Source organism: Equus quagga, chromosome 11, assembly GCF_021613505.1.
Source record: "Equus quagga isolate Etosha38 chromosome 11, UCLA_HA_Equagga_1.0, whole genome shotgun sequence".
NCBI lineage: Eukaryota > Metazoa > Chordata > Mammalia > Perissodactyla > Equidae > Equus > Equus quagga.
The window spans coordinates 59094285-59119999 of NC_060277.1; the positions used below are offsets into that span (position 1 = coordinate 59094285).

The following is a 25715-nucleotide window of genomic DNA, read 5'->3' on the forward strand; positions in this document are numbered from 1 at the left end:
GATCCTGGGCCACTGCAGTGGAGCGCGAGAACTTAACCACTCGGCCACGGGGCCGGCCCCAATAGGTAGATTTTTAAAAACTCAATCTGTTGTCTTTGTTTTTTTAAATAGGAGAATTGAGTTCTTATGCAATTATTATTGAACTAGAATCTTGTGCTTTATTCTATCCATTTATTTCTGTTTATTTTATATCTTATCTTGTTGATTCTTTTTCTTTGAATTGGCTTGGAAAAGTTTCTCTTCATTCCTTTTTTGCCCTCCTGTTAATTTGGCAGTTCTAACATTTGTCTCCATGATGCTGGTGTTTCCATTTTCATACCTGTTATGATGAAATCTGTATTCCTCTAGTAACATTTCAAAATTGATCAAGAAATATGTTTCTCAAAACATTTTACCCACTCACACCCCCACCCCTTCACCTAGAGGAAAATTTTAGAAATTGTAATTTTACTTCCTCATTTTCCCATTGGCTCTTCCTGCCCAGCTGCTCTAAAGTGTATCTTGCATTTGACAACTCCTTACTAAACATTTACATCATGTATTTCTTATCTCATTAATATTATAACATACTATCAGCTCCAAGAGTTGCTGCTGAGCATGGCGCTCAAATTGTTGAATGAATAAATTATCCGTTGATATATGTATTACAGAATTAATTGTTCACAAGAGGTACTGTACTCTTCATCTGCCCAATATTGAGATCTCTTTTCTAATATAATTATCAGCTGATTGGAGAAATTTAAGTACTTTCCTCAGCTAGGATCCATAGGCAATGTATTGAGCACTTGAGTGTCTAAAATTGTCTTTCTTTTGCCCCAAAAGATGAATTAACATTCTGCCTGCGAACAGGATTCTTGGCTGTTAGCTGCAGTTTCTCTCTTCAGTTTGTAGATATCGTTCCACTGTCTTCTAGTTTTCAGTGTAGCAAATGAGAATTCTAATGCTGGTTTTATTTGCTTTCCTTTTGGCAAATAGCCCCTTCCTTCAGTGTGAAAACTTGTATGCTTCTCCCTTGACCCATGGACCTCAGGGATTTTGCCAGTATATATATATGGGTGTATCTTCTTTTTATTACTCCTGTATGGGTGTCAACAAGATAAACACCTGATCTAGGTTTCAAGCCTGATAAAGAAAAAAGAGAAAACAAAATACACATTTATACATTAGAAATGAAAAAGAAAATACAACCACAGAAGCAGAATGAACTCAAAGACTCATCATAGACTCTTATTGCTTTCTTAGGCCCTTCATTGGAAAGTATCTTTATCGTCTCTGGCTATTGTACTCTTTTAGTAACTTCCATGAGTTTGGGTAGGTTTTGTTAAGAGTTGATAAATTATAACTTCTATTTAATATATGCTGTTTTCTGAACTAAAATGTCATATGTAGACAATGGGAAACCTATATACTCCTGTAGCCAAACTAATATGAGCAACTTTCCCTGCTAGAAGTGACATCAAATTCTTCCTGGATTCAAATTCATAGAGACAGAAAACAGAATAGAGGTTACCAGGGGAGAGGGGAGGGGAAGATGGGGACTTATTGTTTAATGGGTATAAAGTTTCTGTCTGGGATGATGAAAAAGTTCTGGAAATGCATAGTGGGGATGGTTGCACAACATTGTGAATGTACTAAAGTTACTGAATTATACACTTAAAAAGGGTTAAAATGGAAAATTTTTATGTATATTATACCACAATAAAAAATTCTTCGTAGGGGCCAGCCCCATGGCCAAGTGGTTAAGTTCTCACGCTCTACATCGGCGGCCCAGGGTTTTGCCGGTTTGGGTCCTGAGCGTGGACATGGCACCGCTCATCGAGCCATGCTGAGCCGGCCTCCCACATGCCACAACTAGAAGGACCCACAACTAAAAATATACAACTATGTACCTGGGGGATTTGGGGAGAAAAAGGAAAAATAAAATCTTTAAAAAAAAATTCTTCCTAGATTTTAAAACAAAAGTAAAAATATAAAGTGAAGAACTCCTCATAATTTGCACATCATGGATATATAATATGACAGCAGGCTTACGATACAAAAGCCCGCCTGTGAAAATCAAGAGTGGGAATTTTGGGGGCCGGCCCAGTGGTGCAGCGATTAGGTTCCCACGTTCCACTTCAGAGGCCCAGGGTTTGCGGGTTCGGATGCCGGGTGCGGATAAGGCACTGCTTGGCAAGCCATGCTGTGGTAGGCGTCCCACATGTAGAGTGGAAGAGGATGGTCATGGATGTTAGCTCAGGGCCAGTTTTCCTCAGCAAAAATGAGGTGGATTGGCAGCAGATGTTAGCTTAGGGCTAATCTTCCTCAAAAAAAGAAAAAAAGGGGGAATTTTTGTACCTAGAGAAATCAAAATCATAAAGACAGAAAGTAGAATGGTGGCTGCTAAGAAATGGAGAGTTATCATTTAATGGGTGCTGAGTTTCAGTTGAGGAAGATGAAAAAAGTTCTAGAGATGGATAGTGGTGGTGATGGTTACACAACAATGTGAATGTACTTAATTCCACTGAACTGTACATGTAAAAAAGGGTTAAGGGGCCGCCCCTATGGCTGAATGGTTAAGTTCATGCGCTCTGCTGTGGCGGCCCAGGGTTTCACCTGTTCGAATCCTGGGCTCGGACATGGCACCGCTCATCAGGCCATGCTGAGGCGGCATCCCACATGCCACAACTAGAAGGACCCACAACTAGAAGGACCCACAACTAAGAATATACAACTATGTACCGGGGGGCTTTGGGGAGAAAAAGGAAAAAAAAATAAAATCTTTAAAAAAAAAAAAAGGTTAAAATGGTGGCCAGCCTGGTGGCACAGCAGTTAAGTGCACATGTTCCGCTTCAGCGGCCCGGGGTTCACTGGTTCAGATCCCGGGTACAGACATGGCACCGCTTGACAGGCCATGCTGTGGCAGGCATCCCACATGTAAAGTAGAGGAAGATGGGCACGGATGTTAGCTCAGGGCCAGTCTTCCTCAGCAAAAAGAGCAGGATTGGCGGCAGATGTTAGCTCAGGGCTAATCTTCCTCAAAAAAAAAAAAAAAAAGGTTAAAATGGTACATTTTATGGTACGTATATTTTACCATAATTTAAAAAAATTTTTAAGTGGGCATTTTGGTTCTAGCTTGAACCAACATGATGAGGTCTCTGGTGACTCAGGATGTGGAGAAAGAGATATAGTATGTGGTGTGCTCACAGAAGGAGAACAGATGCAACACTCAACTCTAAAGGGAAACAAAAAAAAACCCCTGACAAATCTGTACAGGATTTTAAGAAAAAGGAATCTGAAAATATTATAGTGTGTTCAATTTGCTCTTTTCTAAAGCATAAATTCCCAAGATTTGGGACAGAATTGTTAGAAATATAGAAGCATAAAAGAGTAAATAACAGTGCCCTCCTATGTAAACGTGCTTTTCAGATATGATTTGTCTGTGCTTGAGATTAATAGTACCTGATGCTGCTTCGCACCCAACAGAATTCTGTGTCACTTAGCTCCTAGGAGTGTGCAGAATCCACACTAGCCACGAGGGGGCAGGAGTCCCTGTGCCGTATAGACCAGGTAGGAACAGCCACAGAGATAATGGCATTAAGGGCACCGTTTTGTACCCTCAGGCGTGAAAGGCCTGCAGAAACTCCAGCTACCTGCAGTGGGAAAGGCATTTGACAGAGGTTAGGGAGGGCTGGCCATGCTGTCCTCTCTCAACCATGGGAGGAGCACCCAAATTTCTCAGCTCATGGGACAGGCCTAATTTCTTTCTCTGCTACTATTTACCTCAATATCTACGTCTCTCCTACTAACATACTAGGGATAAATTCTGTGTTCTGAGCATTTGCAGGGGCACCCCTAACTTTTGTGCTGATTATAAAAAGAAGCCTGGGGCTGGCCCGGTGGCATAGTGGTTAAGTTCGCATGCTCTGCTCTGTGGCCTGGGGTTTGTGGTTTCGGATGCTGGGCGTGGACATACACACCACTCATCAAGCCATGCTGTGGCGGTGTCCCACATACAGAATAGAGGAAGACTGGTGCAGATGTTAGCTCAGGGACAATCTTCCTCAAGCAAAAAAGAGACATTAGCTCTGGGTCAATCTTCCTCACCAAAAAAGAAAAAGGAAGGAAGAAAGGAAAAAAAAGAAATCTCCTCTGGGCAGACACAAGCTAGCAGGAACAGGACTTGGCAAGATGACTGATGCTTCTGAGTGAGTTAGAAAAAGATCCCTTCTTCCAGAGCAGCTCTGTGTGGTGGCCCTGAGTGCTGACTAAATACCAGTGCTTACTAAGTACCACCTGAGTGCTCATTAAGTACAAAGTGACTGCTATAGCACTTTGCATACCCTGTCTGATAATCCTCACAACGCAGGCACTATTATTGTCCACATTTTTCTGATGAGGAAATGGAGGGTGAGTATAAGTAACTCACTCACGCTCACACAGCTAGCAGGTAGTAGAGCTCGTGCCAAAGGGAAAGGGAATGACTTTGGTTGCCCGAAACTTCTTTCCACATCCACTGCACTCACTGGACTCCGAGCTACTGCAAATGCCTCCCAGCTGAGCTCTCTGCTTCCACTTCCCCTCCTCCCAGTCGACTCCTGCACAGCAGCAAGAGCAATTTTTTAACTCTTTATTATTGTACTAACTAATGAACATAATGTATACATAGACTTCAAATAATAATAAAAAGAACGTCCACCTCGGTTAAGGAATGGAGCTTTATCAATTTCTCTGCTGTTCCCTGACATCTCCCTCCCTCGCCCCCAAGAGGTAACCACCATCCTGACATTTGTGCTAATCTTTGTCATATATTTATTATACACACAATATGTTATTTAGTCTTGTCTCCTTTGAACTCTATATAAATGAAATAATACTGTTTGAATTCTTTTGAGACTATTCTTTTGTGATTCATCCATCCATGTTGATGTGTATAGTTGGAGATGATGTGTAGTCATTGTTGAATAGTATTGCATTGTATGAACCTTCCACAATGTTCATATCACTGTTTTTTTTTCCCCTGAGGAAGACTGGCCCTATGCTAACATCTATTGACAATCTTCCTCTTTTTTTTTGGCTTGAGGAAGATTAGCCCTGAGCTAACATCTGTGCCAATCTTCCTCTATGTTATATGTGAGTCACCACCACAACATGGCTTACATGTAGTGAAGGTCTGTGCCCAGGATCTGAACCTGCAAACCCAGGCTGCCAAAGCAGAGCATGCTGAACTTAACCACTAGGCCACAGCTGGCCCTCCATTTCACTGTTGACAGATATATATATATTTAGTTTTTGCTATTATGAACAATGCTGATATGAAAGTTCCTGTTCAGGGCCAGTCCCGTGGCCTAGTGGTTAAGTTCGAGCACTCTGCTGCAGGCGGCCCGGTGTTTCATCAGTTCGAATCCTGGGCTCGGACATGGCACCACTCATCCACCCACGCTGAGGCAGTGTCCCACATGCCACAACTAGAAGGACCCACAACTAAGAATATACAACTATGCACCGGGAGGCTTTGGGGAAAAAAATAAAATCTTTAAAAAAAAAAAAAGAAAGAAAGTTCCTGTTCATATCTCCTGGTGCACATGTGCAAGGGATTCTCTAGGACAGAAAGTTCTTAAAAATCTTTTCAGATAATTTAATCACGAGCATGTGCCAAGGTTTATTGTAGTCTTGCTGTAAGAACAAAGGCCTCTGACAGACCAAATCAAAGATTTCTCTCTCGGTATTGAGGACAGATCTTTGAGACCCCTCTCCCTGGTCTCACAGGCGAATCTAACAAGCAAACTGCACAGGCTTTAAGTCAGTACAATAGAATCCACGCTGTCCTGTGGAGCAGCCGCGCAGGCCATCTTCAGCCTGTGTCAAGCGTCCTTGCAGCCCCACACCTCACGACCGAGGACGGCAGCTGGACAGATCCACAGCAGCAGAGACAGAGGGCACCTCGCTCTCCCGTTTCCCAGCTGCACTTCTCAGAGACTGAAGGAATAATGAGGGACCCTGGTCCTTGCCCCTCCACACATAGAGAACACAGAGAACGTCAGCATCTCGGAACTTGTTTGATGCACAACCAAGGAATTCTTGTTTACGTTACCTTCAATGTGTCACCTAGAGAAAAGCCCAGATGTACTCTCTCTCTCTTTTTTAAATGTAGTTGTAAGGTTTTTTTCTTGTCCTCTTCCTTGCACATACACTGTTTTTGAAAGAGATATCATCTGCACTTAACCTCACACACCTCAGAGCAGTTCCATCAGAGCGCTCTGTCGGACTGTTTTCACAGGCTTTGAACTCCTTTTGCTGATTACTGAATAAACTCGTTCACTAATATCACCTAGACTCTACTTCAGTCGACAATAGAAATGCTTAAAGGAGGAAAAATTGATGCAGATCAAGGCTGCCCCAGGGAGAGAAGCCCAAGGCGTCCTGGCCTACATGCCGATCTACAGAACCGGATTCATATCTAAAGTTATACGACCACACAATAACCAGACCCCACCCGCACTAATACCATTTAATGACATTTTACATCATTTTCCCTTTGCCTAGTAAAAATAAGTCACGTACCCATGCCTTATAAATTTAGCCCTAACCCCCAACACTGCAGCTCTTCACTGTCCACGGGTCCTGTCCCCATGCCTGCAGCCTTTCACTGCCCATGGGTCCTGTCCCCCACACTATTCTCTGAATAATGGAGCACTACTACCAGAACTTGAGAGTCCAAGAAATCTTTCTTTCGACTCCTTGACTTGCTGACCCTGCATCAAAATGACTAGGTAATTTAAAGAAAAAATTCTTTCATGTTTCTCCTCTATTCTCAACTTTTACTTCTGACACCAGATGTGGGGAGGAGGGGGATTTCCATTGTAGGGGAGGAAGACAATTCCTCTACCCACTCTAGGTCATTTTGGCTGGCCTACGAATTAAATTGACATGAGACAGAACAGGAGAAAATCAGACAAAGCTTTATAGCATGTATACATGGGAGACACCCAGGAAAACTGGGTAACTCACCAGAATGGCTGAAGCTGCCACCTTAAATATCATTCAGCTAAAGACAAAGGAGAGTGTTTTGGGTAGTGGTCTGGGGCTTCAAAGAGGGAAGGAGGCAATTTACATGGATATGGAAAAGCAAATGTTTAGTAAACAGAATTTTGATAAGAGAAGGTTTAGCAAGGACTCTCCCAGAGTTATCTTTGGTGATGGCCTGTCCTGGGGACAGGCCTTTTATCTTAAATTTTTTTTAGGCAGTTTGGGGGGGGGGACTCAAAATTTCTTTCAGAGTCTTTTGTTCTTAAAAATAAGCCAAAGAGACAAATTTGGGGGTGGCCAATTCTGATCCCCTATACCATATTGAGCAATTCTCTGACACCAGTTGGGTGTCAATTTAACTCAATTCTGCTACCATCTTCCTGGAGTTAACATCAGATCTCACAGGTTAAGTGTTCAGTCCCACAAGACTGTGCCTCCCCCCCACACACACGCAATTCAGATGCCAACTGCAAGTCCAAGTTGTCACCTGTGCTTCTGACCAACTGGCTATAGCCATAAATGGGAGGTTCCCACGAACCACTCCTAGGGTTTGATTAATTTGTTAGATCAGCTCACAGAACTCAGGAAAACAGTTTATCTACTAGATTACTAGTTTATTACACAGGATATAACTCAGGAACAGCCAGATGAAAGAGATGCATAGGGCAAAGTATGTGGGAAGGGGCGCAGAGCTTCCATGCCCTCTCAGCACACCACTCTCCCACTTCCACATGTTCACCAACCAAAGGCTCTCTGAACCCTGTACTTTAGGGATTTTTATGGAGGCTTCATTACGTAGGCATAATTGATGAAATCACTGGCCATTGATGATTAATTCAACCTCTAGCCCCTCTCCCCTCCCTGGAGGTGGGGGAGTAGGGTTGAAATTTCCAAGCTTCTAATAATATGCTTGGTTCCCATGGCAATCAGCCCCCAAATTTAGGGACTTTCCAAAAGTCACCTTATTAACATAAACTCTGTGGTGGTTGAAAGGAGCCTATTATGAATAACAAAAGATATCTTTATCATTATGATCACTTAAAAAATTCCAAGGCTTTTAGGAGCTCTGTGATAGGAATGGAGACTACAACCAATTTCTTTCCATAAATCATGACATCACAGTAATCATTGTTAGACTGTATACAAAAGAAATGTCTAATTAAAGATCTTTATACTCTTGACTGACAGCTGACAGTCAACTTAGTTGGGTATCTAGTTTCTCAGGAGAGATCTTAATTTGATTACAATCTATCATAAAATTGCTTAAATATTTTATTAGCAATGCTACTGGCTTCCCAGAGGAGGTTGCGAATTACATTACCCCACTTGCCAGGTCTAGGACAATTTTTCCTCTATAATAATTGAAGTGAGATTGCTGGCTCTAGGATATTCATATGTTTGATTTTGTTTTCCAAAGGGGTTGTAAAAATTTATATTCTCATCACAGTGGATAAGAGTTCCTGTTGCTCCACATCTTATCCAACAATTGATATTGATACTAGCCCTGATATCAGTTTCCCTACATTAAACCCAGCATATATGGGGTTAAAACCAAAACACATATTCCCTGCTTACTCCCTGGCTTCCTGGCTCCAAAATCCACTATCCTCCATGGAGACAGACACAGCCAAGGACAAGCATCTGGATTCATTATCTCCTCCTCTTCCTCCTCACAAAGGAGCTACAGGCTGGTGGGAAAGCTGCTGAACAGCAAGGTCACGGGCTCCCTCCTTTCTGCAAGGCCAAACACAGGATAGTGGAAAAGCTCCGACCAGCAAGGCCATATGCACCCCCTCCCCTACCTAGAACCCCAAATAAAAACCTTCCTTTCAGCTTTTTGGGGAGTTTGGGATTTCAGTGTTAGCTGCCCTCTCTCCTTGCTCAGTGCTGTGCAATAATAAAATTCCTACTTTCTTCCACTACACCCGGTGTCAGAGATTGGCTTGCTGCGCAATGGGTGAGCGAACTCACTGCAGGTTCAATATCAATATTATCTGACTTTACTTTTTGCACATCTGGAGGTTGTGAAATGGTATCTCATTGTGGTTCTAATTTGTATATTCCTGATTACTAATCTGGTTGAGCAATTTTTTATGTTTATTCCATCCTACTTCTTCTTTTATGTTCTTTATGTATTCTGAGACCAGCCTAATGAGAGAGGGCCATCTGCAAGGCCCCTGGCCTAACAATATAAGACCCCTAACCAATCCGCAAGCCAGGACAATCAGATAGAGACTACCAAGATCCACATTCCACAGCCTCTGGACTCTCCTGGGCTTAGACATGCGCCCTAGAACCCAGGAGTCCACTGAGGGTGACCCTAGCCTCATTACCATACTAAAAATCACACCCGGGGTAGACAGCTAGCATGCTAATGATACATGCAACGCCATGTGGTGGCATGTTGAACAACAGTGCAGACGCAAGCACAACCCCACCTCTACATGCCATGACAAGGCCCTCCTCCCCAGCCGTTGCCTAATGAAAGCTCCACAATCCCGCTCCCTAATGAGCTGGTCACCTGCCCCTTTCCTTTCCGCGCCTGCACCCTTGAGCCTCTCCTGTGCACAAGCTAATCAACTTTTATTTTTCTACTCTTGTCTGTTGTCTCTCTTGATTTCCATCCTAGGGAACAATAAGAACCCAAAGTGCTGGTAACAATTCTAGATCTCTGCTATCCAATATGGTAGCCACTAGTATTATGTGACTATAATTAAAATTAAATACAATTTAAAATTCAGTTTTTCAGTCTCACTAGCCATATTTCAAGTGCTCAGTAGCTATGTGTGGCTAGTGGCTATCGGATATTGCAAACATAGACTATTTCCATTGTTGCAGAATGCTTTGTTGGACAGCCCCATTCTAGATACTGATCCTTGTGAATTATGTGTTGCAAGTATCTTCTCCAAGTTTATGGCCGCCTTTTCGCTGTCTTTATTGGGTATATTGATGAAAAAAAGTCCCTAATTTTAATGTAGCTAAATTTATGAAAGATTTACCAAACCTCTTTCCCTTGGTCATAAAGATATTTGCCTATGTTTGCTTCTAAAAAATATAAAGTTTTCCCTTTCACATTTAAGACCTGAATCCACCCAGAATTTAGTTTTGGGTATGGTGCAGAATAGGGATCTCTCTTCATTTTTTCTGATTGTCCCAGCACCACAGTTGTTCCTTTCCCCACTCTTTGTATATTAGATTTTTATACATGCATGGCTCTTTCTCTGAGCTCCCTAGTCTGTTTCATTAATCCTGAGCCAACCACATTGTCTTAATTATTACAATTTTATAATGTAATAAAGGCTTGCTATCTTGATTCTTCAGGAATGTCTTGACTGTTGTTGGCCCTTTGTAACTTCCATTTAAATTTTAGATTTCCTATTCAAGTCCCCCATAAAATCCTGTTACAGTTTTGATTGAAGATGCTTTAAATGTATAGATCAATTTGGAAAAAAATGATATCTATGTGCTAGGTACTGTTCATGGCCCTGGGGCTGCAACAGTAAACAAGACAGACAAGGGGGCTTCCCATCAAAATTAGAATAAAATTCAAACTCTTTACCATGGCCTATACCAATCCACACATAATCGGCACTTCCCCCACCCCTCAGCTCACCTCTCACTACTTCCTCTCTCTCGGTGCTCCAGTCACACCTTCCTTCACATTGCTTGAACTAAGCAAGGATTCTTCCACTGTGTTTTTGCAGGAATCTGTCCCCCACCCCATACCCCTTATTTGCTTGACAGGTTCCTTAACTTTAAGCAGGTGTTTGCTCAATCCCCGTTTCAGAGAGGGCATCATGCAATCTAAAATAGCTGCAGCACATCTCTGTAACCCTGGCTTTATTTTTCTCCATAGCACTCATCACTACCTAACATATTAAAGAAGGTTTTGTTCTTTTGTCTGCTCCCCACTAGAAAGCAAGCTCTGTGAACCAGGAACTCTGACTGTCTTGTTAGCATTATGACCTCAGGGCCTTGACCTGTGCCTGGGACATACTAAGCACTTAATAAATTTATTGAATGAATGAGAGAACCAAGACAAGAGAAATGATCAAGAGGCTTCTGAAAAAACCCAGGCAAGCTCTCTAAGTTGGTACATATAGCTACAGCTATCTAAAGTCATAGAAATATTTCACTAGTGCTTATCCATTTTAATAAAAACTCCATCCAAACTGACCACAAACCCTGAAGATTTCCTAGGGAGAACAGTATTAAAGTATCTAATGATTTTAGAGTTCTATTTGCAAAAATGTTATGCATCATATTTCTATATGAGGTTTTGGGCATTTTGATTTTAATTAATTCCAATTTATCAATATTTTCTTTTATGGATTACATCTGTGGTATCATAATTAAGAAGTCTTGGGGCTGGCCCGGTGGCACAGCGGTTAAGTTCGCATGTTCCACTTCTCAGTGGCATGGGGTTCGCTGGTTCGGATCTGGGTGCGGACATGGCACCACCTGGCAAAAGGCCATGCTGTGGTAGGCGTCCCACATATAAAGTAGAGGAAGATGGGCACGGATATTAGCTCAGGGCCAGTCTTCTTCAGCAAAAAGAGGAGGATGGCAGTAGTTAGCTCAGGGCTAACCTTCCTCAAAAAAAAGAGTCTTTACCTAAGCCAGAGTCATAATTATTTATTTTTATTTTCTTTTAGAAGATTTATGATTTTTCATCACATTTAGGTCTATGATCCATCCTGAGTTAATTTTTGTGTATCATGTGAAGCAAATATCTAAGTTTATTTTCTCTTTATTTATTTAGCATATACATATCTAATTGCTCCAGCACCATTCATTCAAGACTATCCTTTCCCCATTGAATTCCCTTGGTGGCTTTGGTGAAAGTCAGTTGTGAATAAATAGGAAGATCTATTTCTGGACCCTATTCTGTTACATTGATCGATATGTCTATCTTTATGCCAGCACCATACTGTCTTGATTATTGCGTCCTTACAGTAAGTTTGAAATCCTGTACGTACTCCAACTTTGTTCATTTTTTCCCAAAGAATAGGTTTGGCTATTCTAGGTCCTTTCTGTTTCCAGATAAATTTTAAGATCAACTTGTCAAATCTTATTTTTAAAAAGCCTGCTGGGATTTTGCTAGTGACTGCATTGAATCTATAGATCAGTTTGGAAGAAGTGTCATCTTAACAACATTGAGTACTTCAATCCATAAATATGGTATGTTTCTTCATTTGGGCAAGTTAATAAATTTTTTTTTCTTATTCTAGCTTGTTGAGGGGCTGATAGGTACAGTTTATTGTGCCATAACTGTTTCTGTTTTCATCCCTCACTTCAACAGAGGTCTAATAGTGAGCATTGGTTTTGTTATTAAAACAAAAAACAAAAACTCGAAACAGGCCACGGTTTCCTATTCCTCCGAGAATACTTTCTTGTCCCTTAGTGCCTAGGGTTTCTCTGGAGCCATTCTGGGGCCTGAACCCCAACTCTTCCCCCAAGGTGACTCCCTTTTTACATTCCTTGGACTTTACAGACTCCTGCTTCTCTACCCTGCATTAATTCATTCGATGTCACCAAGGCTTTTCATGTCTTCAGTACTGTGGACAGAGTGCTTTAAACCCTTCTTTCCTGAATCACACCCTAAACATCCATCCATCTTATTTGTTCATTTTTCTTTTTGTTCTGAGATATACCCAAGGGGTTGGAAGCAGAACATGGCCACCCAATGAGCCAGATAAGGGCCACAGCTGCTGAAGCCAGAGTCAGATGTGTCTCCTTGGAGTAAGGGACTGACTCTCTGCACCAAAAGGGTCACTGGTGCCTGATCATGTCCTCTGGTGTCTGAGGGAGAACATTTGTGTATTGGAGGCCTCATCCAGGCACAGTCGGGAACCACACCTTCTCCTGTGCCACAGCGCCCTCTGTTGGAGCCCAGACATTGACCCATTTGCTGAAGAAACAGTTGTTGGCTGATCTGGGAGGCAGTACATCAGCCAGCCAGCAGATTCTCATTGAGCACCAACTCTGAGCCAGGTACTGCTCTGGGCAGCCATAAATAAGACAGAGCCTCGGACCTCATGGGGCTTCCAAGTACAGTGAGTAAAAGAAATGAATGAACTGAATAAGTTCAGGTATTGATAAGTGCTCTGAAGACAATAAAAGTATATTGCAGTGTAGTATGACTGGGTGGTCAGAGGCCTCTCTGAGGAGGGGACTCCTGAACTGAAACTCGAATGATGAGAAAAAAGGAAGAGTAGTCCAAGCGGAAGGAATAGCACAAGCCCTGAGACCAGCATGAGCTGGGCATGTTTGGGAGACGGAAAGAAGGCTGACATGGCAGGATTAAGTGACTGAAGGGGACATGAAGGGGGTTGAAGTTGAGAGGGAGGCATACATTGACCATGCTGGGCCTGTAGGCCACGGTAAGGAATCTGGATTTTATTCTAAGTATAATAGGAAGCAGAGGAGTGACAAGCAATGAGTGATGTAATTTGAGTTCCTGGATTCTCGAGCTATGGAACATACGCACTCTAGACTGCACTGTGCTTGGCTTGGGGCTGGCAGGCCTGAATGCAGAAGAGGCATCAGAAAAACTATCTTCTACATGGCTAGGGAATCCAACAACGACGAGATGAGGGAGATCTCCCAACAAACAGCCAGACCTCAAAGCCCACTGCTATCTAAATAGATACACAGCCTGCACTGGAGCTGTGTGTCTGAGCTAGGAGGGCTGACCCTTACCTTGGCATCCTGGTTAATCCAACTCAAGGGTCTGCCCAGGGAAACCTTCCCCAATCCCTACTAGCTGGGGCTGAGCACATCCTTTATGTCACCATTGTTTCTTACAAGCTGTCCTGTTATAGGGTTTCTCATATGGTATTTCATTTTAACTGGATAATGAGCTACTTCAGGACAGGCACTAAGTTGTTCAATTCTGCTGTGTGCTGGGGACACAGATGACTGCTTAGGTGAGATATTTGCGTGGGGTGCAATTGAAGACAACCTTGAATATCTAAGAGCATTTGGATTTGTTCCTGGAGCAATTCTTTGCTGTCCCATCCTTAACAAAGACTGCTTTTGAGACACATTATTATTGGTAGGTTGACCAGAGGGCATGTGGCCCATCTATTTGTCCAGATATTTTTTTCTCTTGTTCCAAGCCATATCACCTGAGATTTGCACCAACTGGGTTGGACCCTTACAGAACATCTGGGTGCAAGTCTATATCAAGGGCCAGCACAGGAAATAGCTGCAGTAAAATTTCTTTCTTTCCAGCTGAGATTTAATTGACAAATAACACTGTATACGTTTAAGGTAAGCCAGCCCTGGTGGTCTGGTTAAGATTCAGTGCTCTCATCACCACGGCCTGGGTTCATTCCCTGGTCAGCAAACTACACCACTCGTCTGACTGTCAGTTGTCATAGTGTGGTCGCTGCTTGTTGCCGTGATGCTGAAAGCCATGCCCACTGGTATTTCAAATACCAGGAGGGTCTCACCCATGGTGAGGTTTCAGCAGAGCTTCCAGAATAACTCAGACTAGGAAGAAGGAACTGGCCAGCCACTTCCCAAAAATTGGCCATGAAAGCCCTGTGGATAGCAGCGGAGCATTGTCTGACAGAGCCCCAGAAGGTGAGAGAATGGCACAGACCGGGCAGGGTTCCACGCTGCTGCACACAGGCTCACTAGGAATTGGAATCGACTTGAGGGCAGTACAACCCCAAAAGTTTAAGGTGTACGAGGTGATGATCATGATTAAATTAAGATGATTTAAGATCTACTCTCTTTGCAACTTTCCAGTATACAATACAGTAACTTTCCAGTATACGACACAGTATTGTTAACAATAGTCACCGTGCTCTACATTAGATCCTTGGAACTCACTCAGCTTATTGTAGTAAAATTCCTCATTCTCCCCACTGGAGGGATGCAGCGGAGGGCTTTATCCATTTATCACAGAGCATACTCTTTGTAAGAACCTACACAAGACATTTCTCTCAGAAAAAGTTCTATTCTCTTGAACAATCAATTCGTCTATATCTTGGGGACAGTGTGATATTGTCTAATCATGTTTCTCTCTTTGCTTTGGCCACTTAGGTAGTTTAGCACTAAATTTTCAGCCTGTTTCTAGCAACCATAAAGAGCCACTGGAGACAACTGGCAGAGGGATTAAGTATTTGGGCTTTGGAATCAGGCAAATCTGGGTTGAAATCTCACTTCTGCCATTTCTTAGCTGTGTGACTGCAGGCCACCTATCTATTTTTTTCCAAGTATTTATAAAATGGGCATAATCGCATTATTTACTTTGAGAAGTTATTTTGTTGGAAAGATTAAGGGATACAATGCTAAGCATAGGACCTGGCATAACAATCAACACAATTAGAATCATTTTCACCTTATGGTAACCAGTTCTGTGTGCTCATATTCCTCTCTTTAGTATTTTCTGTCCCTAGGGTAGAGACACACACACACCACACACATAGTTTTCCTGCTTCAGAACTGCATAAATTGATTGCTGATTATTATAATTAATTAACTAATTTGGGGAGGATTAGCTCTGAGCTAACATCTGTTGAAAATCTTCCTCTCTCTCTCTCTATTTTTCCCAAAGCCCCCATACATAGTTGTATATTTTACTTGTAAGTCTTTCTACTTCTACGTGAGCTGCTGCCACAGCATGGCTAGTGACAGACGAGTGGTGCAGTTCCGTGCCCAGGAACCAAACCCAGGCTGCTGAAGAGCGGCATGCCGAACTTTAACCACAGGCCATCAGGGCTGGCTCAACTGCTGCTATTTTTTTTAAATCTGCTATACATACCCTACAGATAAGAGTCTCTGGAAAACTTGCTTTAGGGATAATTAAATCTGCATCTGGGAGGATCTCTCTCTCAATACAGTATAGCAAGGGAGCATATCCTATATGTGTGACAGGATTAGGAAAACGTGGAAAAGACGTGAGTCCTGCTTGAGGCATTCATTGCTTAGGGTGACCCTTGGTTATCGCAGGTTCATTACTATTAATGTCTTCTGATACATCCTCTGACAATATATCTGTTTGGATTCAGAGGGCAGCACTTAATTCCAAAGTAATTAAGGAATCTATTCTTTCGCTTCTGTTTGAGGTCAAATAAATTCAAACAGAGGGGATCATTAGAGTGACATTAATGTCTGGTACATTAACATTATTTAAGAAGTCTCAGACTGGGTAAATAGATCTCTATATTTTATAAAAGGAGACTCTGATATTTATCTTTTTCTTTTTGAGGAAGATTAGCCCTGAGCTAACTGCTGTCAATCTTCCTCTTTTCGCTGAGGAAGACTGGCCCTGAGCTAACACCCATGCCCATCTTCCTCTACTTTATACGTGGGACGCCTACCACAGCATGGCTTGCCAAGTGGTGCCATGTCACCCAGATGCAAACTGGCGAACCCAGACCACCCAAGCAGAACATGCGCACTTAAGCGCTGAGTCACTGGGCCAGGCCCTCTTTTTTTTTTTAACCTAAATTTTTTTTTAAAAAGATTTTATTTTTTCCTTTTTCTCCCAAAGCCCCCCGGTACATAGTTGAGTATTTTTAGTTGTGGGTCCTTCTAATTGTGGCACTTGGGACACCGCCTCAGCGTGGCCATGCCCAGGATTCAAACGGGTGAAACCCTGGGCTGCCGCAGTGGAGAGCGTGAACTTAACCACTCGGCCACAGGGCTGGCCCCTATTTATCTTTTAAAAATCCTTTAAAATATTTTTATTGTTGAAGTCAGTTTACTTTTACTTCCTGAGATATCTTCATGCTCCTCAAGGATTTACCTGAGCTGGTTAAGGGATTACTTTGCCAGATGTTTGTCTAATTTAACTTTTTTATGGCTTCATTGAGGTATAAATAATGCAGAATAAGTTGCACATATTTAAAGATATAAATTGGTAAGTTTGGATATATGCTTATACCCATGAAACCATCACCAAAATCAAGATAATAAATATTTCCCTTGCCCCACAAAGTTTCTTCTGTCTTTAGCAATCCATACCACCTCATTCCTTCTCCTGCCTCCATCCCCATGTGACCACTGATCTGCTTTTTCTCTCAATAGATTAGTTTGCACTTTCTAGGATTTTATATGGAATGGAATCACACAGTTTGTACCTTTTGTCTGGCTTCTTTCACTCAGCACACTTATTTTGAGATTCATGAGTATCAATAGTTCATTTCTTCCTATTGCTGAGTAGTATTCCATTGTATGGCCATACTACTATTTTTTCATAACATGGACTTATTAACTATATAATTGGTTGTGTCTCCCTCTGCACTGGCTGGGGGTGGGGGGGGAATCCCACCAAAACACTAAATCTGTGGCCCATCTCTGGCAAAAAGACAGACTTCAAAGCCAGCATTTTATATCCTAATCTCACTCCTAACTTCATTTTCTCTTTTCTTTTCCCTTTACTCTAAGCTCTCCATCTTACCTTCCTTTTATTTTATTATGTTATACACATTTAAGTCAGTAGTCTTGGATCTTTTCTGAAACAATGACCAAGTACAAATAAACAATGCTCTGTTTTTATTGGATTCGATGGGTTCTTTCCTCCTGCTTTCTTTAGGGATGCTGGGTTTTGTTGACTTGGTCTACTTACAGATGCTCATCATATCCTGCTTGAACAACTGCCACCATCTCTGGAGTGCTAGTCTCTAATCTCATCTCTTTTCTATTCACCTGCTATGATGTCACCAAGTTATCATTCTACAACACAAATATGATCATGTCCTTCCCATGCAGATCATCCACAGGAAGAATCTAAAGTCCTTAGCATAGCAAGGCAGGTCCTTCATTAGTCATTCATTCTTTCAACAAATATTTATTAATTGCTGATGATGTACCAGGCTCTATGCTAGCTGGCTAAGTATGAGGTATGGTAATAAACCTGAGAGACATGGCCTGTACCCTCATGGAATTTATATTCTAGTAGGGGAGACAAAGAGATAAACAACCACATAAGCAATATAATTATGAACTGGATAAACATAAAATTGTTATGAAAGAAATAACCAAGGTGCTATGATTGAGTCTGGGAGCAGGGGTGGATGTCAGAGGTTGTCTTTCTGGGGAGGTGACACATATACTCCCTAAAACATGAGACAGAAGTGGCCATGACAAGAGTTCTAGGCAAAGAAAACATCAAGTGGAAAGGTCCAGAAGTGGGGAAAGGCTGGAATGGCCAGTATGCCTGGAGGTAGTGAGGTTGCTGGAGAGTTGAGCTCTGCCTGCTTCTCCCAAACCACAGGCCCATATGCAGCCATCCTAAATCCCAAACATGCATAGCTACCTGCCATTTCCTCAACATAGCATGCCTTCTCATTGTTCACCTCCTCCCTCCTCCCTGGACAATCCTACTCCTCCTCATGACTGGGTTTCTAAATAATACCTTCGTCATAACCTTTGGGTTCCTCTCCCACCCTCCTCCAAGTCACTAGACTGCTCCTTCCTCCTCTGGGCCTCCGCAGAAGTCTACATGTACTTCTCCTTTTTTATACACCTAACACGTACTGAGTGCTTCCCATGTGCCAGGCACTGCTCTAACTACTCTACCTCTATAAATTCAACCTTATGAGGCAGGTTCAGTTAACCTTCAAAGACTCTACAATCTAGGTATTGTTACTATCTCTACCATAGAGATGAAGAAACTGAAGCCCAGAGAAGTTAAGTAATTCACCCACAGTTACACAATGAGTAAATGGTAGAGTAAGGATTTCAACCCAGAAAATGTACTTTGTACTTTAACCACTAAGCCCTTTTTGCCTTTCTAGATTGACGACACATAGTACCTAACACTTATCAAGCACTCCCTAAATGCCAGCCTTTCTTCTCAACTCTTGATACAAATTAACTCATTGAATCCTCCACCAACTCTTTCAGGTAAAAGCTCTCAGTCCTCACAATAACCACCTTATTGGCACTAGGACCACAACTCTCTTGGGTGGGGTGCACGTCCTGTCCCAGTCAGCAATCCCAATGCCTCCCACATCCAAAAGTTGCTCTACAAATGTCTGCTGAGTGAATGAATGAATTAGCAGACCTAGTGTCTTTCTCTTGGCTCAGGGTTCAAATTTCAAGAGCATACAGTACCCGAGAATACTTGCTTGGAGAAAATTATGATAATGGATTATAAATCTGCTGTACTAAACAATCTACTGTTGTATACCAACGAGAACTGATTAATATAAAGGCTGACTTAATATGCGTATTTGCTGCATTTCAAATGTGAGATAAGATTCCTTTATATATCAGAAGATGTACTAACCAACCCCTACAACGGCAAAATAGGGGCAAAGGGCTGCTTTCAAGACAGCTCCCATAACAAATCTAATCTATTTTCAAATGTGACACAGCCAACAAAAACTTGTAAAACCATCTACAGCTAAAGTAGATGGCTAAAACTGTCTAGCTATTCTGTTATTTCCCTTGACAGCAAATATTAAACACAATAAATAAAAGTTTAAAATGTCATTTAAATCTCAAAGTAAGTTTATGACCCTAAAAAACAAACTGGGAAGTAGTTGATGGTAATCAGAAAAAGAAATGAAGAATAACTCCTTAAAGTCTAAGGGAATGGTACAAAATTAATTTATTTATCCATACAAATAATAGTCACTAATGCCTAGTCCATTCTGGATACCTAATAAAATTTTCTAACAAGTTGGGAAATTGATACAGGAAGCCTCAGTGTCTTGGTTCATTGACTAAATTTTCTTTTTATGGCAGTAACATTGGATTATAACATTACATATGACTAAATTTGAGAACTCCCTAGAAAGGTATTGGAAAAAAAGAAAATACCAGTTTTTCAAAAGGCAGCTCTGTAAAAAGCAAAGGAAACTAAGTAAAAAGGCAAAGAGAAAGGGAAGCAAATGACATTTGCTTAGCATCTACTAAGGGCCAAGTGATTTACCTAGATTTAAGACTCAACATGGGGATGGCCCTGTGGCCAAGCGGTTAAGTTCGCGTGCTCTGCTGCGGCGGTCCAGGGTTTTGCTGGTTCGGATCCTGGGCGTGGACATGGCACCGCTCGTCAGGCCACATTGAGGCAGCGTCCCACATGCCACAACTAGAAGGACCTGCAACTAAGATATACAACTATGTACCAGAGGGGATTTGGGGAGATAAAGCAGGAAAAAAAAAAGACTCAACAAATTTGACAAGGTAGGATGACACCTGGTCCACAATTTTTCTTTACAGATAGGAAAACTAAAGGTTAAAAATGTCAAGTAAAATATATACAGTCATAGGGTTGGTGTAAAACCAAGTTGGGAATCTGATACAGTTGTACTTGATTCCAAATCTCATGCTCTTTTTGCTGCAGCACATTGCTTAAGGTTCCTAAAAGAATTTTCGATAAAGTTGACATAATTACCAAATTTTTAAATTAAAAACAAATTACCAAAAATTGTAAAGGCAAGTTGTTTGTAGGAGCTAACCCAACATTCATTCATACCCTCACACCCCTCCATTACCAATTACAAGTCATATTTCACCGCCTCTTCTCAAGAGGCTCCTCAGAGCCTCACACCAATGGACCCCTCATGGCCAAATCTGCCAAATTGTCAGATCTGCCTCAATATGTCTCCCTTCCTATAGTCAAATCCCATCTGAAAACAAATTGGCTCATATTTATAAACGAAAGGAGACTTTGAAATCTTGTTTTCTATAACAAATCGTCCCATCAGATTGGCAAAATTTTCAAAGTCCAACAGTATTAAGTGTAGCTGAGGATACAGGACTGTGGGAACTCTCCTACATTGCTCACGGGAGTGTAAGTTAGCGCAATCACTTGGAGAGCAATTTGGCAAAGTTTAGTAAAGTTTAAGATGCATCTCACAATATTCTATTCCTAGGCATATTCCTAGGCATATTTCCTCACACATGTATACAAGGATATATATGAATGCTTTTATTGTTGATAGGTGCTATAAAATAGTGTAGGTGCTATGGAAAACAGTATGGTGGCTCCTCAAAAAATCAAAAATAGAATTACCATGTGATCCAGCAATTCAACTTCTGGGTATATACCCAAAAGATTTGAAAGTAGGCCTCAGGCAGATATTTGTACACCATGTTCATAGCAGAATTATTCACAATAGCTAGGAGATGGAAGCAACCCAAATATCCATAGACAGATAAATGGATAACACGAAATGTGGTATATACACAATGTAATATTAGTCAGCCTTAAAAAGAAGGAAATTTTGTGACACGCATAGATAAACCTTGAAGACATTACGCTAAGTGAAATAAGCCAGTCACAAAAAGACAAATATGTATGATTCCTCATATAGAAGGTATCTAAAGTGGTCAAAATCATAGAAACAGAAAGTAGAATGGTGGTTACCAGGGGCTGGGGGGAGGGAGAAATGGGGAGTGGTTCTTCAATGGGTACAGAGTTTCAGTTTGGCAAGATGGAAAAGCTCTAGTGATCTGTTACACAACAATGTGAATACAGGTAACACTACCGAACTGAAAAGTGGTAAGATGCTAAATTTTATATTAGGTATTTTTTGCTACAATAAAATAATTTTAAAAGCTGCAGTAAAATATCAAAATGTTAAGATTTAATAAAGTTGTGTGGTGGTTATATGGTGTTTGTTATACTATCTCCAACTTTGATATATGTATGTAATATTTTATAATAAAAATATTTTAAGTAGCTATTTTTAAATGGACAGATTTCTGTAATTTGGAGGTCCAATATGAAGGCAGAATTTTTTTTAAGATTTAATTTTTTTCCTTTTTCTCCCCAAAGCCCCCCAGTACCTAGTTGTATATTCTTAGTTATGGTCCATCTAGTTGTGGCATGTGGGATGCCGCCTCAGCATGGCTCGATGAGTGGTGCTATGTCCGTGCCCAGGATTCGGACTTGCAAAACACTGGGCCACCTCAGCAGGGCGCTCGAACTTAACCACCCGGCCAAGGGGGGGCCCGACAAGGCAGAATCTTGCTCTGTGTTCATTTGGGCATTCAACATCAAAGTTTCTAACTCACTGGTAATAAATTAGAAGTTAGTCTCCTAATTCTGCTGAGATAAACAGCCAAATGAGGATCACAAACCACAGACTAACTCCATATTTTAAACATCAGCTGATAATGTCAAGAAAACAGTTACGGGGGCTGGACTGGTAGCATAGGGGTTAAGTTCCCTTGCGTGGCTTTGGTGGCCTGGGGTTCCCTTGTTCAGATCTCGGGCGCAGACCTAAGCACCGTTCATCAAGCCATGCTGTGGTAGGCGTCCCACATATAAAGTAAAGGAAGCTGGGCATGGATGTTAGCTCAGGGCTAATCTTCCTCCAAAAAAAAAAAAGAAAAAAGAAAACAATTACGAATTATGAAAACCATAGTTATCTTACAGATTTTTATTAAAAGACATCTAGCCAGGTAAAATCACTTCGAATCTCAGAATCAATTCCTCTTTGTTTCTTTCAAAGGAACTGCCCAGGCAAAAACTATTTGCCTATAGAGACTAAATAAGTACCCTCTTTTTGCTGCTTTTTTTTTTTTTGAGGAAGATTAGCTCCTGAGCTAACATCAGCCACCAATCCTCCTCTTTTTGCTGAGGAAAACTGGCCCTGAGCTAACATCCGTGCCCATCTTCCTCTACTTTATATGTCGGACACCTACCACAGCATGGTTTGTCAAGCGGTGCCATGTCCACACCCGGGATCCAAACCGGCGAACCCCAGGCCGCCACAGTGGAACGTGCACACTTAACCACTGTGCCGCCTCTTTCTGCTTCGTATTTTAGTGCCTGTCACAAAGTTGTGGGGGTTTTTCTAGTTGAACAAAATGCAAAATTGCATTTCACTGAATACACATTTATTGAGCACATTGCCAAGTATTGTGCTAAATTACCAAATTCCTGATCTTTGGGATTTTTGTGTTCTATTCTTTGTTTACAAATTACCTTTTATAATTATCAGAAATGTTATTACTAAAAGTTTCGTTTATAAACAGACCACAAAAAATTCATTTTGTTTATTGTACAAGAACAGCATTTGCTCTCCTTCTGAAAACATTTGCTTTGTTGAGGTTACCAAATGACCTACTTTTGGGAAAACATTAAACCAGGAAGTTGTATGACTAACTTAGTTCCAGGAACTGCTAGAACTCCTAGCGAAGTCATCATATCGATCATGAGATCTCCATTCCAGATCATTCTACCAATCAACACGTATGACTCACAGGAGCTGTTTGGTGAAACAAGCTCAGATTAGCTGCTATGTTAACAAAAGTGAAAATTTATCCTTTGTAAAATGAACATTTTACCAACTACCTCCAAGTCCAAAATTATCTTAAAGAAACTGTTAATTTCTATCTCCTGATTAAGCAGATCTTACCAAGTTTTAGTAAGCTGAACTTAAAGCTGTCTACGTGTGAACTCATCATATACCGTCTATATTGTACATTAATCGACACAGTTTCATGTTATGCTTAGAAATGTTGTAACTCAATGACTAACGACCTTCTCTAAGTGATATCTAGCTAAGCTGTGCAGATCTTTAGCCGACTTCTTACGTAGGAAGGTATGACGTGACAAACGTTACTTGCATGTTTATTTACACCCTCACCTCCATGACTCAGAACCAGGGCCGAGAGGCACCGAGATCCAAACAACCCTGCCTTACTCACGTTCCTTGGGTTATCTCCCTGCAGGACGAGTGGCCACACCCGGGGTGTTGGAAACCAGTTGTGTGGTCCTAGCTAGCACACAAACACATCAACGTCGCTTGCACAACAAACACACCAATGGGAGAAAAATAGGTTCCTCTCTAGTACATGAACTCCCCGTCTCTCGAAGAGGCTTTTCAGCTCCCTAATCCACATTTCTCTCTTCCCCTACCACAGTCTGGAGAAACAACAAGGAGGCGAAGGGATTTGCAGTCTTTCCCGGAGCCAGATCTAAGGCCGGGCACCGAGCCCGGTGGGGCCGGAGAGGCGCCGCGCTGCGCCTCCGCGACAGGGGGCAGCAGGGAGTCCCCAGGAGAGTCTAAATTTACCGACTCTCCTCGGAGCCCTATGAGCATCAAGTAGGACAAAAGCATTCTAACTGTAAAGAAGCGTGATTAAAGCTCCACAACGCTGCTCTAACCGAGAGCAAAACTAAAAACCAGCCAGTGTGTGAGGGGCGCGCGTTTTTAAAGATCCCGGGGACGGGGGCTTATGCTTCACAGCAGAAGCCAAGAGGAAGAGCTGCAGGCCGCACCGCCCCGCTCCCGAGCACATCCAACCCGGACTGGGAACCCTTCCCGGGAAAGCCGCCGCGGAGTCCCCACCTTCTTTGCCTCAGGCCTGAAAACGAGAGGTGGGGGCTGGGTCTTTGCAGGCGGGAGCGAAGGTTCCCCCTCCCCCACCCCCGGCCGGAAGCGCCTCTTCTTCCCCGAAGGCGCCCTTCTGCCGCGCACGCGCAATCAGTTACTTAGCAACGTCGGCGCTAAACCACCCAGCCGGGAGCCCAGCAACAACAGAGCCGCCGCGTCCCCCACCAATCAGCGCCGGCCTCGCCTTCCCACGCCTCACCAATCAGCGCCGGCGCCGCAAGGAAGTTTCCAGAGCTTTCGAGGAAGGTCCTCGTAACTCGAATTCATCCGCCTGATAAATCTTCCTACCTTTTTCTAAAAAAGGAGAAGGATCGCCTGGAAGAGAGGGGAGCTGATTTGTTAGGATCCTTGTTTCCGAATCTGAGAAATTTGGGGCTCAACGGAACGGTCTAAGTGCGTCGCTGGAGCTGGGGCCGAGCGAACTACTTTTAGCGGCGTAGGAACACTGCGGATACGTAGGAAGTGATGAGTGACGCAACAGACGTTGCATAAATTTCAGCTCCGCCGAAGCGGAGCGTTCAGAGGCGACTGGCGTTGTGGTCTTCTGGTGTATTCTTGCTGAGGTGACTTGGCGTGGTTTGGATTAGTAGTTTCTTCGTGTCCGTCACCAGGTATTGGCTTGTAGCCGCCCGGGCCTGGGAGGGGTGGAGGGGGCCTGAGCGTGTGAGGAAGCTGGCGGATTCCTGGCGCTCGGTGGGCCTCTGAGAGGGGGTGGGGGGAGGGGAAGGCGCGGTGACGCGGCGCCGCGGCCCGGCCTTTCCGGAAGAGTGGGCCTTGTTGACGTGTCGGGGGCGGTTGGCGCGCGCGCGGTCAGAGACCAACGGGCCTTTAACCGATGGAGATTCCATCGTGTCTGCCTCAGAGGGGGAAGGCGGAGAAGAGGTAGGCTGGTGTGGCTTCTGGAGACCTACGAATGCCGAGTCCCAGCGTGGAGAAGGTGTCCCGCCCCGCCTCCGTTTCAACGGGGATTTTTTTCCTTCCGCGTCTTGTCGGGGTTTTCCCCCACCGCTCTTATGTGCCATGCTTAAGTTTTGGAAGGATTGTTCCGGGGGCACTTAGTGAGGTGTCTGGAACAGTTAGGAAAGCTCTAGGTATTAGCCTTAGCGCTTTTGATCCTCCAGCCCGTTTAAGTTAAAGCCTGGACTAAAGCATTTGAGTTCGATGAATACTTTAAGGCGAGTCTAGCAAAAATTAAGGGAGGTTTGAGAGAGATGTTAATGTGGTTTAAGGCATTTTGGAAGAATAGAGTTCACTGCTTTAAGGAATTGAGTAGATTTGAAAGTAATACGTATAAATATGCTGAGGTGGTGTGCTAACGTCTACTTTTTAAACTGTATAGGTCGAAATGCAGATCTTCGTGAAGACCCTGACCGGCAAGACCATCACCCTGGA

At 42.6% G+C, this 25715-nt stretch overlaps 1 long non-coding RNA gene across 1 annotated transcript; it reads right to left on the reverse strand.

Annotated features, from left to right (window-relative positions):
* Nucleotides 1–24596, reverse strand: LOC124247057 (uncharacterized). The gene is made up of 3 exons (XR_006890653.1): nt 24279–24596; nt 3442–3632; nt 1–1122 (listed from the first exon to the last, which is right to left on the reverse strand). It is a non-coding gene; the product is annotated as an uncharacterized LOC124247057 (long non-coding RNA).
* Nucleotides 24597–25715: the final 1119 nt, after the last annotated feature.